A 19042-nucleotide genomic window follows, 5' to 3' on the forward strand; every position below is an offset into this window, starting at 1 on the left:
GGTTATCTGCCTTTCTTTCAAAATAAATACATAAATAAAAATAAGCTGGGGAAACATGTGTTCTGAAGCTGACTGGGATGACAGGGGCCCCGCCCTGGTGTGCTCTGTTTTAGGAGGAGCCCCCTTGGATCCCACACTCTGTCTTCCTGGCAGGCTGCTCTTGGGTCACTTCTCAGCTCTGGTGGCTGCTGAAACAAGACAGATGCTGCTGTACAAAATAACTTGAGAACATACCAGAGCCTGTTGCTTCCAGCACTTGGAAAATCTTGACATTCAAATATGCAAATATTTTATGGCACGAAGCGAAAAAAAGGAGAGAGAAGGAGCTGGAAAGTCACATTTGAAATGAAACATACTCGAGATGTAAGCAAACTCTGGATTATAATTAAACTGGTGCTATTATCAGAGAAGACCTCGGAATTGGCTGCGATCCGCCCAGGGGGTCTCCTGTGTCTGCGAAGCCACTCAGTGGGTCCTCAGCCCCTCCAGGTTGGCCGGCGCGGCACACGTGGAGCCGGGTGCACCTCCTTCTCTGCCGGCCCCCAGCCCCGTTGGCTCAAAGGGCAGCCGGCAAGTGAGAACACTGTCTTCCTCCATCTTCAACAGTGTGATATTTATGTTTATTTTAAAAAGCAGGATGTCTTCAAGGATGTGGATTAAAACTCTGTCACGCATCCAAGTCCTCATAAGCTCTGAGTGCCCTTCTAGGAGCTGTGGAGATGCACACGGTGGGTCGTACCCTCAAACGGTGGTGTGAAAAGAAAAACAAACCGAAGTCCCAAACCAACCTGGTCACACCACTAACAGCTGAGCTAATTCCATCGTCTCGTGACTTTTTAGTCTCCGTCTCCTCAGGTGTGTTAGAGGAGCTCGTCTAGAAGATTCCAAAGCCGCCTTCCCGATCTTGGGTTCTGTGAACAATGGTAGTGGGAATGTAACAGAGCAGGACCATATGGGCCCGTATCCTCGCCCGTATCCTCCCCTGGGCTCCCCTCTGAAGTAGCCAGATCATAGTACCTGATGCACACTTCCTGAGTTGCTTTACAGATGCCAAAACCACCACCAAATGGAAGATGTTAACTACCTGATGACCCAGGCCTCCTGGAGCCTCAGGATTGATAATGTTGACCCTGTGACCTCACCATCAACCAACCAGAGAACTGCGCACGAGCTGCTCGCATGCCCTGCGACCCGCCCCCCTCACCTGGCCTTTAGAAATGCTCTGCTGAAAGCCTTTGGGAGTTCGGGGGGGTTTGGGGGCATGAGCCACCCGTCTCCTTGCTCAGCTCTGCAATAACCCTTTTTCTGCTCCAGACTCCGATGTTTCGGTATTGTTTGGCCTCACTCTGTGTCAGGCACATGAACTTGTGTCTGGTAACAGGAAGACTGGAACCAGGCAGATTCTGGTCTGAATGATGGTCTCATGATTTTCTCGATTATGTGAAGTTGGCCTGTTGCTTAAGAGAATGGACCCTGGCTCTCATCTGTAAACAGGGATAACAGCTCCCATCTCACAAGGTCGCCATAAAGTTGAAATGTAGCTTTGTAAGCAATGCATTTGCCATAGAGTAAATTCTGGTTTTGAGACAGGCTGGGCCCTGGGCCCTTTGCTGCAGGACCTGCACCTGGACAAACATCTCCTTGAGCAACAGATACAAAGAAACTATAAGGGACTAAAAATAACTGCACGCCTGCCTCAGGGGGTGCAAATTATCAACAACAAGATACAAAAAGGTCACAAACCAACAGCCACTTCTGAGGTGCCACAGGCAAGAGCAGAGTCCTGTGCACCATCCCTGCACACAGCACCACCAATGGGGTGGGCAGACCACCTAAGCCCCACCTCTGGCCGGACCCTTGCGTCCATCCCTACCCTCACCCCATTTAAGGGACCAGCCCGCCCTCCTTGGGGAGCAGCAAGGGCACCTGTTACTTGCTTACACTCCCTGTGCTGCAGGGGCCCCAATAAAGCCTTGCCTGAATTTCCCCTCTGGCCTCTGATCAATTTCTATTGATTAATGAGTCCAAGGACCCAGGTCATTAACAGTTTCATTCCCTCTTTCTTAGAATTTCTTCTCCTTTGTCAAGGAAGCCACAGAGTTCAGCTAGATGAGAGAAGTGAGAGTTTGTGGCTGGGAACCTGCAACGGTGACCCCATGGGTGCCATGTTCTAGATGCCCGAGGTAACTGTGAAGGTCTAGGCTCAGATCCAATCATCCATGGGACTAGTCACTTAACTGAAGGACCACCCTCGGCACTCTATATATAAGTTGCCATCCTCTGATGCCAAATGCACGTCCAGTGCCACAACATCAACAGGTGGTGTGTATTTAGCGAATAGCAGTCATTTTTATTATCAATCTAGCAATAAGAGGTAAACTTTACCACCTGACTTCCCCTCCCCCATAAATCACATGAAGATATCCAGGAATGAGTTTCATTGTGGGTTTTTCTGAAGTTTAAAAATTTTATTTTATATACAAAGAGTTAGTATTGTTTCTGAGGAAGGTAGATATGCTTGATGACCCATTCAAGAAGTTCACACTTAGTCCAACCTAATGAAGCCGATGTCCTTCGCGTACGGGCAGAAACACGGGTGGTGTATATTGAGGCCATATTCCCGGATCACACCGTGCCGGTCTGAGCGAGAACCCTGGCCAAATTTTCCCAGATGGCTCCAGTAGAGCTACTGGTGACCCATGTTGCTTTCTCAGCTGCAACGAGGTAAAAGCTCATTGCGGTTTTTTGGGTTTTTTTTTTTAAATAAATTTATTTATTTAGGGCTGCGTTCGGTCCTCATTGCTGCCCACGGGCTTTCTCTAGTTGCAGCCAGCGGGGGCTACTCTTCATTGTGGTGCGCGGGCCTCTCACTGCGGTGTCTTCTCTTGTTGCAGATCACAGGCTCTAGGCGCGTGGGCTTCAGTAGTTGTGGCACAGGGCTCAGTAGTTGTGGCTCATGGGCTCTAGAGCACAGGCTCAGTAGTTGTGACTCATGGGCTTAGTTGCTCCACGGCATGTGGGATCTTCCCGGACCAGGGCTTGAACCCCTGTGCCCTGCATTGGCAGAAAGATTCTTAACCACTGTGCCACCAGGGAAGCCCCTCATTGTGTTTTAACTTTATCAGTAACACTTATTTGACAGATACTGAAATTTATTGATTTAATTAATTCGCCTGATTCCTCTGGCATTTGCTCCATGTTTTTTAATACTGAGACAAGCTATTTACCAGGCACTATGCTAAGCCCACAAAATAAATGAGAGGAACATTCTTCAGTTTGATTGGATAAAGGAAGGCTGATTTATCAATAGGCTCGGCTCCAGTAAGACATTATTGGGAAGGGCATGGTGAAAGAAACCTCGTCACAGAGAAGCACACCGTATCAATAATCTACTGCTGTTTTACAAACCACTCCGGGAAAGAAACAGTTGCTGAAAACAATAAACATTTATCGTTCTGCACAGTTTGTGGAACCCAGGAGGAAGCCGACAGCAGCTCTGACGGATGGTCCCGGCTCAGGGCGTCTCCTGAGGCTGCAGGCAGGTATCAGCCGGGGCTGCGTCACCTACAGGCTTGACTGGGGCTGGAGGACCCACCTCCCGGCGGCTCAGTCACACGCCGGGAAGTTCCCCTGGTTTTTGGCAGGAGCTTGTCCCTGGTAGACCCCTCCACGGGGCTGCTGGGCTACCTCCTGACGAGGCAGCCGGCTTCCCACGGCTTCCCCCTTCTGTGCCTCTACAGCTTCCGACTGGGCACCCAGGTGTGGACGGGGACCTCGAGGGGTGTGGGTCCCAGCAGGTGAGGGTCATCGGGGGCCATGCTGGAGACTGGCCATCACATGGATGATTGGAGAAAGAGAATGGACTTTAGGCCACGGAGGGGGACAGGGGACAATAATTCTAACCAAAGGCAAGGAGAGGCAGGAACAAAGCCATCCACTTTGTTGGATGGGATAGGGATAGAGATCAGAGAGCATGCAGAAGCCACCAGCGTTCGCCCTGTTAGGAAGGTGGGTGGTGGTCTGGCCATCAGGAGCCTAACCCCGCCGCAGGGAGTGAAGGCAAGACAGAGGCGGGGGAGGGGTCAGAGGCAGTGGGAGGGCTGATGCTGCCTTGGGGGAGGGGTGGCAAGCAGAGAGAAGGGGTGCTGGTGGGGGGGAGCGCGTGAGCAATGCAGTCAAAGCTCTGGGACACAAAGGGGAGGCGGGCAGGCCTGGGGAGGGACAGGCCATCCTCCTGGACGCTCAGCTGCCGTGCTCTTTCCATCAAAGGAAACCATCCAACTGGTGCTCGAAGCCCACCCCCGGCTGGGGCTCCGGTCTTCCCTCGTTCCACAGTCCAAGCCTCACAACTTTTCTTTCCTCATGTGGTCCTAGGACAATGCCAAGAAAGAAGCATTTATAAAGACCTCGAACTAGGAATTTTCACCAGGACATCAGCCTCCATGAGGCCCAGCAGCTTGGACACTGACACTGGGTCTGGCTGGGATTTTTCTCCCTTTAGTGATTTATGTGGTCGGTGTTGTAACAGAAATCACCATGAGTTACATTTAAAAGCTTTACCCTGTGAGGCTCCGCACGAAGCGGATAAGTGTGTTTCCTGCGGCTCTGTGTCCTTGCCTGGGGCGCATCCCTCGGGAGTGCTTCCAGACTGGCAGGCCAGGTCCGGAAGGCTGGGCACAGGACTAGCGAGGCGGCCTGCAGGCACTGAGTGGCCCTGTGGCCTCTGCCCAAAGTGGTGCCCCTGGAGGCTGCACCCAAGCCCACAAGCAGAGATGGCAGCGGCTCGGCTGCACTTTTTTTTTTTTTTTTTTTTGGCGGTAGGCGGGCCTCTCACCACCGCGACCCCTCCCGTTGCGGAACACAGGGTCGGGACGCGCAGGCCCAGCGGCCATGGCTCACGGGCCCAGCCTCTCCGCGGCATGTGGGATCTTCCCAGACCGGGGCACGAACCTGTGTCCCCTGCATCGGCAGGCGGACTCTCAACCACTGCGCCACCAGGGAAGCCCTCGGCTGCACCTTTGAGAGGCTGACGGCGACGAAGCTGGCCTCGCAAATGGAAGGAAGGCGAGGAAGGTGCAGGGAAACTGTCCAGCAGTGCTTCACTCTCTGCCTGGGCCACCGCACAGAGTGGCTGTGACCCCGGCCCCCAGCTCCATGGGGGCAGTGAGTCTGAGCTCAGAGACCATGGGTTGTGATGACCCCATTTACCCTGGTGAGTAATAAAATCAGGGCCCATCTGCTCAGATGCTTTGTCCCTCGAGGGAGGACCAGGGGCAGCACAGGCCGACGGAGAGATGGAAGGGCAGCCAGGACCTTGTCGCCCACGAAATGACGCCATCTGACAGGAGAAGCGGCAGAGACCGACCTCAGACCCCCTGGGGGAGGAGAGCTTCTCCACCAGCTCCCACACTCTTCAGGGCTCGAGGTCGGTGAAGTAGGTGTCGGGAGCCCTGCCAGGATGCAGCACATCTGGCCAAGATCACATTATGCAAACGGGACTGCCAGAGGAAGAGCTGAGACGCAGATGCCCAGATCCCGGGGGCAGAGAAAACAGCATCTCCCCGAGCCCTCGGTTCAGCTCAAGGCCGTTCACCATCCCCATCCCAGTTGCCTGGGAAAGCCCCACAGTCATGGCAGACTCCCCGGGAGGGGCTCAGCCTCTGGGTCCTTCCCCTCCAGCAACGCCCCACGGCAGAGCCCCAGCTCCACTTCCTCGAAGAGGCTGCTGTGGTCAGGCCCTCATGTGGGGACTTTGCAGGGCTCTGCTCTCAATCCAACTCCTATACGAGGTGCACTGGTACTTACAGGAATTTCCCAAAGAACGACACTTTGGGGAAGGAGCGGGGATGCTTGGAGGGACTGGCATGTCCTTCCTCATCTGCTCACTGCCTCCCAGGCATCCACCGTGTGTTGAGCAGCCCACAGGCCACACGGGGATCTTGGCTCCGGGAAAAGCAGAGCTGCTTCAGCGTCTCCAGGTTCCAGCCCGTAAGGAACTTACCATTTCTCCATTCACAATATGCGAAGCCTTCAGAGTTTCTAGGTAAAGCAGAACCTACCTACCCCCGAGGTAAACTTGTTGACTTGTAAGTAAGACCACACACACTGTGTGCACGGGCTATATCCATGCTGCGCTCAAAAGGAGAGTTTAACAAAGGGGTCAAGGCTGAATAAATGAAAACAGGTATTTTACCTTTTTGAAAACCTGCCCAAAAGTTCATCACTAGCACTCAGCTCTCTCGAGTCACCCCGTGACCTCTTACTCAGTCCATCTCTCACAGATGACAAGACAGCAGCAAGATGCTACAGCCAGAAGTTTACCCCTATCTGCGCCTCTGTCCTCTAAGTCTTTGAAAATAATTTAGGATACAAGGGAGGGAGCGTTTCCTGAGGGAGCAGCCAGGAACAGATTAACCAAATGATATCAGAGTGCAAACCCGCTTACCTTAATGTATGCATCATATAAATGCTTAATGTCTAGTGTTACTTTTTTAAAGTTTGCTCTTTTTGTCCTGTGGATGGCTGCCCATATCAGGATGTCTGTCTTTAGACTTCTGATTCCTCAAAGACAAGTCTTTGTCTCGAATAACAATTGTTATTTTATTTTATTTTTATTTATTTATTTATTTTTTTGCGGTACGCGGGCCTCTCACTGTTGTGGCCTCTCCCATTGCAGAGCACAGGCTCCGGACGCGCAGGCCTAGCAGCCATGGCTCACGGGCCCAGCCGCTCCGTGGCATGTGGGATCTTCCCGGACCGGGGCATGAACCCGTGTCCCCTGCATCGGCAGGCGGACTCTCAACCACAGCGCCACCAGGGAAGCCCACAATTGTTATTTTAAAACATGAAAAAGTACATGATTCTGAGTGGTTTTCACCAACATGGAGAACAGGGCCCTCAGGAAGAAAGCAAGACTGTCCCCCTACTCAGCATTCCTCCCCCACCCCACACCCCCTGCTCCTCAAGTTAAGAGAACCTTGAGGGGAGGCCTTTGAGATTTGACAATGTATCGAGCAGAAGGGTTGAGGGGAGTGGGTCCTGCTGCCCAGAGACCATTAAGCTGCTGATGGAACCCCTGGAGGTTAGGGGTGGGAGGATGTGACAATGGTAAAATGTTCCCAGTAATCAGGAACAGAGGGTTCGTAAAAGCAGACAAGAGAAGATATTTGTCAGGGACACGTGATTAAGTGTTAGAAGGAGTACGATCCTGAAACTGGGGTGGACAGAGAGCCAGAAGCCACCAAAGCCAAGCTACACTTGTCACCAAGGGCGAGGGGAGCAGCAGGTTTCACAGTTCACGTTCCCAAGGAGTGGTATGTCCTCCCCTGTTAGTTCCAGGCACATGGTCGGTGCTCATGAGACACTTGTGCACAACAGGACTGGAGGATTCAAAAATAAAAGGGTCTAAAGCCAGAAACATCCACTCCTCCCACCTGTGTCAGACTGCCTCGGGGTTCAGCCCGAGGTGTGCACGGCAGGCTGGCCCCCGTGCCCGAGTCTCACACCTTCCAGGGGGAGCTCACGCCCAGCTCTGCATTCCTCCTTGACTGCACTGTTCCCTGGTATTTTTAGCTTGGCTTCTTAGCAGTTCCTCAGATGCTTCAAGATGCTCACGGGTACGTCTCGAGAACTACATAGTACAAAACTGAGGAGCTCTCCCAAGACCCGCCCACTGCATCTTTATTCCACAGTCCCACCTACGAAGGTCTCTGTCTTGTTCTCCTGCCAGTTTTCCTCTCTGACGGGCTTGGGTGCCAGAAGCCCAGGCTGGATCTACCCCATAAATCAACCTGAACTCTGGCATGAAATAAAAGAGAAAGCTTTTAAAGATATTACTTTTCTGTCATTAGGCAAAGAGACAGTTCTCCAATGGACTGACAACCTTCATCTGACTTTCAGGGGCTAAGCAGATGGCTTATGAGCAAGGAAGCTCTCCTATGTCAACTTCAACAAGGGAAGCAAGGCTTGGGGAGGGCAGATTTGCCTTTGTGACACCCAGTGAAAAACACATAAGGGTATGTATAAGGTGGGACCCCCTTTCTCTCTTTAGGAAAGATGGCAGCAAAACCAATGAAAGTCAGATGGGAAGACTTTCCTGCTCTTAGGATGGCCCCTCCTGTCTTAGAGGTTTAGAGACGTCTGGATCATCTTCTGCATACGAAGCTTAAAAACACTTTCCCTTATAAGAAGTTCAGGAAGAGGAGAGATGACTTTAAAGCAATTACATCTAAAGGTGAGCGCAGGGTGAACTACAGGTGAGTTGGGGTAGGGGGAGAACGTTGAGGAAGCCCTTGGTCACCTCTGGATTTCAGGTTCCCCTTCTCGAAAAGGTGAAAATCGTGAAGACCTCTTCAGCCTCTAACACTGCATCGTTCTGGAGATCTCACCCAACTTGAGAAGAAGTTGATTCTAAATGGTGAGTCCTGGGGTTTGTAAGTTTCCACCACTGGTAACTGGCAAGTCCGTTTCTCAGTCATTCGCAGTGGAATCTTGGACGCCTCTGATGCCACAAAGAAGAGGGAATCGTGGCCAGGCAGAATCCAGCTCTCAGAAAATCCGCACTAACAGGGGCTGCGGGGCCAGTAGTCTTCTAATTAAATGAAGACCTTTTCACTTGGCGGGGGTTAGTGAGGACGATGGGGGCTGGGGAGACTGAGGCAAGAAACTAGGGGAGGAGAGCCAAGACCTTCTTTTGAGAAAGCTGCCCCCTTTGAGGACTTGAAGGGGAGGGGAGGGGACCAAGGAAGAGAAAAGATTATGTCAGAGGAGAACATGCAGTATTTATTCCTGCACTTCTGGACAAATCGCAGGTGACCCTATCATGATACTCCTGCCCGGATCCTCACCGTGCATTTAGACACGGGGCAGGTGACAGAGAGGGCGGACCCACCGCTCTCGCTCTCACCAGCAATCACTCGGGCTAGAAGCGTGGCAGGGTCTTAAGACAACTGTCCTCTAGTCAAGCCTTTGTGCCAAGTGCCTGTTCTGCATTGCCCTCATCATCTGGACAACCCACCTCTGTGTTCTTGGAGCAGATCCATCGGTCCTGGCTGAGCAGACAGCCTGGTCAGAGAGCACAGTGGTTGGCTTCTACACAGGCGTCTGCCCTTACTTACGAGAACTCCCGCTCTTTCCCTCTGTGAAATCATAGGCGTCCAGCAGGCAAATGTGCCCTCCCTGTGGCCCCTTCTCCTTCCTCTGGTCAAGTCTTCTCTTGCTGAAGTTAAGGAAGAACTGCTAAGCTCGTAAGCCATCTGGTTGGCCCCCGAGGTCACGTGATGGGATAAGTACCTCTCGCTGAGATGCTCCCTGCTGAAGGAGGCTGCTGTCACCACACGCTCTCTGAGCATCTTCGTCATCTTAGACTAAGTTGCCACAGAAAAGACATCCCCGCCTCTCGCCACCTGGAACAGACATCTTGCTTCTGTCTGTTTTATTGGTTGCTGCCTTATTCCCTTCCTTGCTTAAAAAAAATCTTTCCTCCCTTGCTGGTGTCTTAATTCCCCTCTCCTTTGACTGTAATTTCGGCAGCTCTGCTATTTAGCTCCGTGGTGTCATAGCAGACTGTTGGTGGGGAAGGAACTGTGCTAAGTGACAGAACGTCAAAATCCAGGACTGGCTCTGGGTGGTTAGCAAGCCTTCTTCAAAGCTCGCTGCCATTTCATAGCTGTGCAGGGACTTCCCTTTGGCGAGAGAAGAGAAAGCAGCCTTAATCCACTACTCTCCACTCCTACACGTCTAACACGCCCCCCCAGGCGGTGTCCAGTGGGCCTTTACTGCCCGCAGGACATGGCCGTGACCATATTCCTCCCCTGGTGGAAGGAGACATGGCAGCGGGGGCGGGGGGGGAGGCGGAGGGTATGGGGGGTTTGGTGTGGCCATCCTGCTCCAGAGCCCAGAGGGCCCAGCACTGCGCTTTGGAACTTGGAGAGGTCGCCTTCTCCTCTGTAGCCTCAGCCTGCTGACCCATAGCTGAGTTCACAGAGCCGTCCAGAAACCCCTGCCTTGGTCCACACACCAAAAAGACTCAGGATGTGGTAGAAAAAAAGAACGAGCCTGGAGTCAGTGTTCCAGCCCGACTCTGTCGCTGCTGACGGACCGTGGGCAAGATGCAAAGTGGGAGTCAGATGACGAGAGGTGTCGGCCTTCCAGTCACACACACCTGTTAGAGGATTTTAAAGAGAAGGATTACAGCTTATGCTGTGCAGGTCTGTAAGGAAGTTGGCCTGGGGCTTTAAGACCCCTACGTTTTGACAGTTCACAATTCCAATTCTTTAATAAACTCATAAACCCTGAAACTGGGGTTATAATCATCAGCAATTAGAAAACCAGTCATTTATTGAACACATACTGTGTATCACTCTGCTCTTTCCCTTGAAAGGCTTGAAATGCAGACGGGCTATATTTTTTTTAGGTCACTGAAATACATGCTAGCATATGCTGAGTGACAAACGACAGCATTGTGAAAGCAGAACGTCCCCCTGGGTTCCGAGGAGGAAGCAATTACCCAGAAGGCCCCAGTGACACGTCTGCCCAGCCCAGCCCCCCTACACGACCTTCACCAATTTCCATCTCAGCCAGGAGAAGCCAAGCACAATGGATTATTGGGAGGATGTTTTGAACTCCAGGTTTTTCGTCTCAAGGACACAGCGGGGGGTCCCAGGCCCTGCCTTCCATGACAGCGTCTCTCTCGCCAGCCCTGCGGTTTGGGAGCAGAGCTAACAGGAGGTGCCCGTGCTGGCCCCTGGAGAAGGGGCGCTGCTTGGAGCTGTGTTCATCTTTCTCAGATGCGGAGAGCCAGCCGACAGGAGACGTGGCACCGTTTGCATCTAATCCGTCACCCGGCCAGGACCCAAGTCTTTGCATTTCCCTGGGTTCGTAAACTGTCAAGAATTTCCCCCCGCATTTCAGGGGTGAGGAAACTACAGCTCGGAGTGCAGAATGACGTTCACCCAGGTTTCAAATCCACTAGAGCAGCACCTTGCTTGACAGTACTGTTTGGTAAGGCCCAGTGTCCAGGCAGACTCTGAGATGAAGCCTCCCTGGCCAGCCCTGCTGTCATCCCCCACCCCCCGCCGCCCAAGAGTGGGACCTGGGACCGAGCCCAAGCACAGCGGGCACACCGAGCTGGGGCGGCGGCTTGCAGGGGACAGACCTCTCCCTAGGGAGCCAGTTACTCCTGCTGCTTGGTTTATGTTTTTGGAATAAATCACTGGTGTAATAATAGAAATGAAGGCGCTGGAGTGAAACATCGTGACAGAAGGGCTCCCACTGGCATCTTGATCAGCTGTGGGTTTCTAGAGCAGTCTAGGGGGAGAGGACAGTTCTGGGGCTGGAAGGGACTTGAGAGACCATCGTGTCCAATTTTCTCATTTTCCATGAGGTCAGGGTCAGTGACTTGCCCCGGGTCCACACCTGTATCTGACTTTGCTGCTGGGGGAAATTTCCACCATGACACCCTCCCCCCGGTGAGGAGAGGAGAGATTTCCAGTGAGTTCCAGGCAGCTGGACACCCGCCTGGCGCTGCCCCTTTTGCATTTTCCCTTCCCTCACACCCTTCCCCTAGTTGACCCCCAGTGGTCCAGCCAAGCACCACCTTCTCTGGGAGCTTCCTGCTCCCCAGGTTGACTTGACTGTCCCTCTTTTTTGCTTTTAAACTCCTTTTGCCTGTGTCCATTATGGCCAAACATGGGCCATCATGCTGCAGTGAAGCCATTGATTTACCTGGCGGCTTCCTCACTCACCTGAGCACTGCTCGAGGGCAGAGACCCGGTTGTAGCATCGTACCCAGCACATAGCAAGGGTGCACAAGACGTTTGCTGAGTGTGTGCAGAAGAGCTCACGTGGCCAGCAGGAGTCTGGTCTACAGAGAGGTGGGCGCCCCTCCCCGGGCAGGAGCGAGGCTTGGAGAGCACGTCTGGTGGGGACAGAGCAGCGGCACCCGGAGCAGCGCGTGGAGAGGAGGCGGTGGGGGGCACACTCGGGCTCAGCTGTGGGAGTGTGATGATGACAAGTCCAAGTGTAAGGAAGTGATGGCATTGCCAGGAAAGCCACGAGCCGCCCTGGAAGCAGGAGAGATCAAGGAAATGGGAGGCACAGAGGCTGCAGCAGAGACTGTGGGACTTCCACAGAGCGTTGATTCCTGCAGAGTCAGGAGGCTTATCCAGGCTGAAACCCCAAAGGGTCCAGTGCCCCCCGTGCTCCACCGCCGAGGCTGTCAGGCCAGGCAGACCTCAGGACTCCCGTGACACTCAGTGCCGGGCACGGGATGCCTGAAAGGGGTCGAGGTTACACAGGGTTGCCACTCCGCCCCCAGAGCTGTGCCGCCACGTCATGCTGGACGGGACGGCCTCTGCGGTGGCAGGAAGGCCCAGGCGTCTGATGACCTGAGCGTAGTCGTGCTCTCCCGCCAACGAGCATGAGCTCCTAAACAAACCGATTCATCTCGCCAGGTGTCAGCTCCCTCACCTAGACTCCCACGTAGCTACCCTGAAGCTACCTGCCCCTCTGGCTCCCCACGGAGCGTCATCCTGGGCCCCAACCCTCTGTCCTGTCCCCTCCCCCCACCCCGGGGGGACAAACTCTGCATCTTAAATGCCTCGTGGTCACAGACTCAGCCAAGTTTTGCTTGTGGCAGAAATTCACAGGAGGACCAAGACCCAATGTCCAACTAGAGGATGGACAGGAGAAATCCTTCTAGCATGAGGGACGTGTCCTGAGTGGCAGCCTGGGACTGACAGCTGGAGGGGACAGAGACAAGCCAGCTTGTCTTCCTGCTCCTTCCTTCTGCTCCTATGGGGGGCGGGCACTGTGATAACCCCCCATCCAGGCCCCTCCCCTTCTCCCTGGCACAGTGGCAGGAGCGGCTGGTTGACCCCCCGTCTGAGAAGCCACCTTGCCCCTAGAAGAACCCACCTCAGCTCTGTAACCCCCCCTTTCCACTCTGCTCTCCCCGTACTAGCAGCTCAATCAATACACTGATGGCTGTTGTCCTGGCCTTCAACGGCAAGAGGCCACAGCCCACACATGCCAAGCGAGGAGGAAGTTTCCCAGGAGCGTTTTCTGCTGCTCTGAGGCCAGTGGAGGCCGGCGCGTGTGTGAGGAGCTGGGCCTTGGGAGAAGGACTGGGCTTCTGGGGGCAGAGAGCGGTGCTTCGCGGGCGCCAGGCCCCTCCCACCGGCGGGTGCAAGAGCCAGGACCTTGGTGGCTTGGCTCCCAATCTGGTGGTTCAGCCGCCCTGACTGTAGGCCCTTGGGGCTGTGGGGCTGTTCTGGAAGCATTCTGCATCCAGAATTCAGACAGGCCCGAAGCCCAGGCCTCTGCCAAGGAAAAATGGCCTTTGCTCTTCCCAAGGTCATAATAAACACCGGGAAATAGAAGGAAAGCTGTGTGTGAGTGCCTCACACTGGCTGAACAGGCCGGCTCATGGCAGCGGTGCCCAGAATGGTCAGGCCGTCAGGGTGGTCAGGGCAGGAGGGAGCCCACGGACACCAGGATGGAGGCAGCATCTCGGCGGGAGCCCCAGCAGAGCCCTGGCCCCCTCGGGTGCGTGGCCTCAGCTGTGATCTTACGGGGACTCTGGGACTGCCGGGTGGTCCGCTGGTCTGGGATCGCCCTGCAGGCTCTGGCCGAGGCCTCCTAGAGGTTAACGTGGTGACATCCCGAACTTTGTACCTTTGCACCTCGTGTCAACCACCCCGTGTTGGCATTCTGGCAGCCACTTGAAGTCCCATCCTTGTTCTTCTCACCGGTCAAGGATTCTTGCTTCTCCTTTGGGATAAAGAAAAGTTGGAGGGACTTCCCCGGTGGCACAGTGGATAAGACTCTGCGCTCCCAAGGCAGGGGGCCTGGGTTCGATTCCTGGTCAGGGAACTAGATCTCCCATGCATGCGGCAACTGAGAGTTCACGTGCCACATCTAAGGAGCCTGCGAGCCACAACTAAGGAGCCTGCAAGCCACAACTAAGACCTGATACAACCATAAATAAATAAATAAATATAAAAAGCTCATTAAAAAAAAAAAAGGAAAGAAAAGAAAAGTTGGAAAAGAATTAGACTCTTCCTCAAGGCATATGTTTGGTGTCGCCCTGGCCTGAGATGGAGCATTTGACGAAACCTCCAAGGTCTAGTATCTTGATTATTTATGAAAATGGTATCTTGATCATTCTATACTGAAGGTTCACACTTCCCCGACTTCTAGTTTCTAAGACTCCGAACCCAAGACAGAAGGGGTACCATCTAGGTCTCCTCAGAAGCCAATCGGGCATTTTCAAGATATGTGCACCTCTGGTACCTTCCCAAAGGCGGCTGCCGATAAGAAAGCGGCCTCTTTCGTTAAATATTCATTGTGTTTGGGGGGCAATTTGCATCATTGTGTCACCCAACTTACTGTTCCACTGTGACCACAGTGTGCTATAAACCTGGTCCCCTTGGTCAGGATTTCTTCCTTGCCTTTGGAACAGAGGCGAGAAACTGATGAAAAGTTACCTTCTTCGTTTAGGGCAGATGCTCAGTGCTGCCCTGCCCGCCTCTGCTGCTACAGTCTGGTCCCCACAATCCCCATGAGCAGGAATTCTATTCTCTTCTTACGGGTGAGGAAACAGCCTCAGAGAGGTGGGGTCACCTGAGCAGAGCTAGGGAGTCCAAACTGGGTTCATAACCAAGTGCCTTAACTGGACAACCTGCCAGCCTCTCCCATCAGGGCCATCCCCAAACCCCTCACTTTTCTGGTGTGGGCATTATCACTGCTTCACCTGTCCAGGGCCCTGGCAGTGTCCACCCTGGGGTCCGCCCCTAATTCTCAGAAAAGACCCCAACCTCCTCACATTACCATTGGAAAATGAAAGAAAAAAAAACAACACCTTTGATTCAGAATCAGAAGCTCATCAGCTTAAGAAACGCTGCTTTTTAAAGTGCCTCTGAATCACTCACCTTTCCAACAAGCCTCCCCCTCCAGCCTGCAAGCGGGGCAGGTGAGGCAGGGAACAGAGCAGCCACGAGGAAGCTTCAGCCCTGAGTCAGCCATGCCTCCCAGGCTTTCTCCTCCGTGGATTAATCACCTCCGATTACGGCTCCTGACTGGGTGCGAGTCACTCACGGCGTCACCTCCTTTGTCTGACCCTCGCCTCCCCGCCATCCGGCTGCTTGTTTGTCCAAGATGCTGGAGCGTGCTGTACTTGCTGGTACCCCCAAAAGGAAGCCCGGCAGACAAGTGACTCAGGAATCAGGACCCACCAGCCTCCCCCTCACCGTCTGCTCTCAACACCGTGCGCCTCTGGGGCAAGAAGAGGGGCCGTGAGATTGCTCCCCCCAGAGCCTGCAGATGACTGATCCCTCGGCTTGCGGATCGGATGGTACCCTGTGCTTCTCCCCAGCAGTGACAAATAAAGCCATCATTTCCCCATCACCCTCTGAGAGGATGCCAACAGCCCACCCGGCCTGGGGGCGTTCCAGGGCTCCCCCGCAGCTCCCCTCACCTCCCTCTCCAGCCCCCCACCACCTGCCAACGAAGCCTGGGGCGGCTGGGCCCCTGCTGCCTTCCCGCTCCCTCGGAATCACCGAGCCTCCTCGCTCTGGCTGCTGATCCAGGCACATGGTACCCAGAGGCACCGTGCCATCTGCCTGCCCAGGGACACCCACCCAGGGACACCAGCCCGGGCTCTCTGCCCTGAGCCACAGGCATGGGCGCATCTCTGTAGCATGGCTCAGTCTACAAGGACGCCCTGAGGTCGCTTGCTTTGACCGGCGCATAGCCAACAGTGACTCTACACAGCGTCCCCCAAGAAAATAGGGTACACTGTGACCCCTGCTCCTGGGAGACAGGGAAACCCAGCTCCAGGAGCCCACGCACCTGTCCCACCTCGGTGTTGTGGTACCAAGTGTGGAGCAGGGACTCCGCACGTCGTGGTCCGGCCCTGGCGAGATGACGTGAAGCACCGTGAACACCTTCTCGGGGCGCCTGAGCGCCAGAACCGGAAAGAATGTGGCTGGACCCTGCTCTGCCTCTGCTTCGTTTGGTGGCAGGGGCTGTTCTAAGCGCTTTTCAAATGTCGTGCTGCCTCTTTTAACTCCTTTGGGGTGGGACTCGTCAGGATCCTTGGTGTGTGCCTGGGAGACCAGAGACCAGGCCCCGAGCTCGCAGGCTGGGGTCAGGCCGGGGCGCCCTGGTCCACGGCCCCTCGCCCCTCCGACGCCTAACTGCATCGACTTGGCAGATGGCTTACTTTTTTGTTGCTTCAATATTCTCATCTCTAAACAGCAGTGGTGAGGGAACGTACTCCCCCAGCGTGAGGGTTGATGGGACCCTGTGGACAGGGTGTGTAAGACGCGGAGCTCAGGGCCTGGGCACAGCAAACACGCGTGGTTTACACGGCCGACCTCGGGGGAGAGCTGCGAGGCGGAGGAGGGCGGGAAGGACGGAACATTCAGGACGGTCAGGAGGGTCACCCCACCCCCTATTCCCAGAGGTCCCCAGTGGGGAAGATGGTAGGTTTCAGTCCCTGTGGGGGTCCCCGGGTAGCACGCCGTCTGTCCCTACGCTGCCGCGCTCACCCCTTCCTCTGTGCGTACCTCCCAAGCCTGTGGATCAGCCAGTCCCTGAGCTCATTCTGACTCTGAAAGCAAAAGCCTCCGTAATTGCGGCTCTTACTTACTGGGGATCTTAGTCTTCTTTGAGAGTTGGATAAAAACTATAAACTCTTTCTCAGAAAAATCCACATACACAGAGATACACAAACATGTTCTTAGAAATCAGGGGTGATCATCCGACCCCAAGATTACGAGCTGCTTTTCCATGTAGTAACGAAGGATCCCGGGGCCGTGGCAGCAAGGCTGGCCCAGGCTTTCCCCTCCCAACCTCATAAGCACCTCAGCTCTGCTGGACATGCACTCCCTGCCTCCCCCGAGAGCATCTCTGGACAGCGCCCCACTCCCACGCCCAGCCGCCAGTGCAGAAGCTGCAGCAGTGGTGGTGATGGCGCTGGTGACGGCAGTTGCTAAGGAGCCAGGAGGCTGGGTGGGGGAGGTGAGTGGGCAGCAGCCCAGCAGAGCTGCCCCTTATGCAGGTCTGAGCGCCTCGGGCCCTGGAAACGGTGCTCCCAGCTGGCTGCCATGGCAACTGGCAGGCTTGGGAAACTATTCATCAGGGTCTGGACAGATTTCTCCAGCTCCCCCTGCTCTTTCTTCTCCCTAAGTGGCTAACTGGGGTGTGAATGGGTCTGCTGGATGCAGGCCAGGGGCACAGAGGGCAAAGGGCTGGTCACACACCCCACAAGGCAGGCTCCCCGGGAGGCTGAGCGACCGGTGTCGGGCCTGAGCCAGCTCCCAAGCGGAGGCCCGACCCCAGAAGAAGGACGCTCATCCCTCTTCCAGGGGCCCCGCCCCCTCCTGCCAGGGACCGCTGGCTCCTGGCCCAAGGAGTCACCCTAGGAGGGAGACCTACCTGCTGTGCCCCAGGTGAGCCAGCGGCCAGGTGGGATGGGTCTTTTCCAGCAGGGCCACTCAGAAGATGCAGGGACCGCGGAGGGTCAGGCTGACAGGAGGAATCAGGAGATCGGGACTTAATGGCACTGGGTCTGATTTAAGCGAGGCAAAGAGACAGAGGAGGTCAGAAGTTAGTGAAGTACACTGTCAAGGCCACCAGTCACTGGTCTGGCTGTCGGGCCACTGAACACCACCAGCATCTGAAGCACCGTCCAGTCATCTCCACTGGGTGGTGATTAAATGGTGTGCCTCTCGCGGCTTGCTCTTGGAGGCCGCCTTCCGAGTGAGCCATCGTCCTCCTTTTGAGACCAGAGAGCTGGGCTTAGGGAGACCAAGCCACTTGCCCACGTCGTGCGGCCAGAAGGTGATAAAGCTGAGATTTGAACTGACGTCTGTCTGCCTGCAAATCCGTCTCTTACTGACGTGCCAGCAGGTGGCAGAGGGACCAAGGCTGCGGGGCTATGACCTGTTCACCTCTCCAGACAAGGGCAGGCCCGTCCGAGCCGGTCTGGGGTTCAGGGCGCTCGCGGTCAAAGTGGCCCCTCGCTGTGCATTGGTCACCTGTGGCTTTAGACCAACAGTTACATTTCTCCTGAACCCCGGGATCTGCTGTGCGACCACTTTGCATCATTGTCTTTAAGACACGTGCCCGAGAGTCTGTGACCGGGGCTCTGGTGCCTGGCGGTGACTCCAGGAAGCTCCACAGGAAGAAGACCCTGGACAGGAATCACTGGGCCCTCCTCTGTCAGAACAACTGGGGCACCTGGAGGACGTCACCTGGTCTCGGCTCTCAGAAGCTTGGAGGGCAAAGCGAGGGGGCTGGGCCAGCTGGGATCATGAGAGGAAGGGGACTAGCAGTTAGAAGCACCTACTACGCTCCAGGGATTCTAGTACATTTATTGCTGAATCTTTTTTCTTTTTCCTGCAGGTATGTTGAAAGCTTTACTGGGGTTCAGACAGGGCTGGGCCGGAACCACACCGGGAAGCAGGGCCAGCACACCAGGCCAATTCCAGTCTTCAGGGCAGGGCTGGGCGCTCAGAGCGAGCGCTATGGGCCAGGGGTCTGGCTGGGCTCCCCATAGCAGAAGCCACCATGGAAGGGAAGGGTCGTCTGGTTGTCTTTAGTGCAGGAGGGACAATGTGGGGTGGGGAGGAACTTTGCTGAAGAAAAGTGGGGACGGAAGCTTTAAAGGATAGATGAAAAGGGAGTTGGGAGGGAGATAAGGGGGCCGAGAAGGCATCCAGAGTGAACAGAAGGAGGAAGAAAAACACAGATGGTTCTGGGTGCACGAGATCCAGCTGTTTTCCAGGGCACCAGCTCCCCACTCCCATCTCCTGGTTCCAGGACACTACTTGTTGCCCCACATAGAGCAATCTTTAGAAACAGAGGGCCTGGAGGCAAGTGAGTGGACTTCATGTAGGCAGAGATCTTCTTCAGGCCCTCAAAATGGGAAATGAAGTCTTTCAGGTTTGGGAACTCATGCAGGCGCTCGGGCTCACGTATGCAGTGCACGTCGGGATGTTATAGCCAGGAAGTCCACATAGGTGAGCTTGCTCCCTGC

General features: G+C 54.8%; 1 pseudogene; it reads right to left on the minus strand.

Annotated features, from left to right (window-relative positions):
* Positions 1 to 2466: 2466 nt before the first annotated feature.
* Positions 2467 to 2701, minus strand: LOC117196864 (40S ribosomal protein S29-like; annotated as a pseudogene).
* Between the last annotated feature and the right edge of the window lie 16341 nt (positions 2702 to 19042).

This window comes from Orcinus orca, chromosome 8, assembly GCF_937001465.1.
Source record: "Orcinus orca chromosome 8, mOrcOrc1.1, whole genome shotgun sequence".
NCBI classification, from domain to species: domain Eukaryota; kingdom Metazoa; phylum Chordata; class Mammalia; order Artiodactyla; family Delphinidae; genus Orcinus; species Orcinus orca.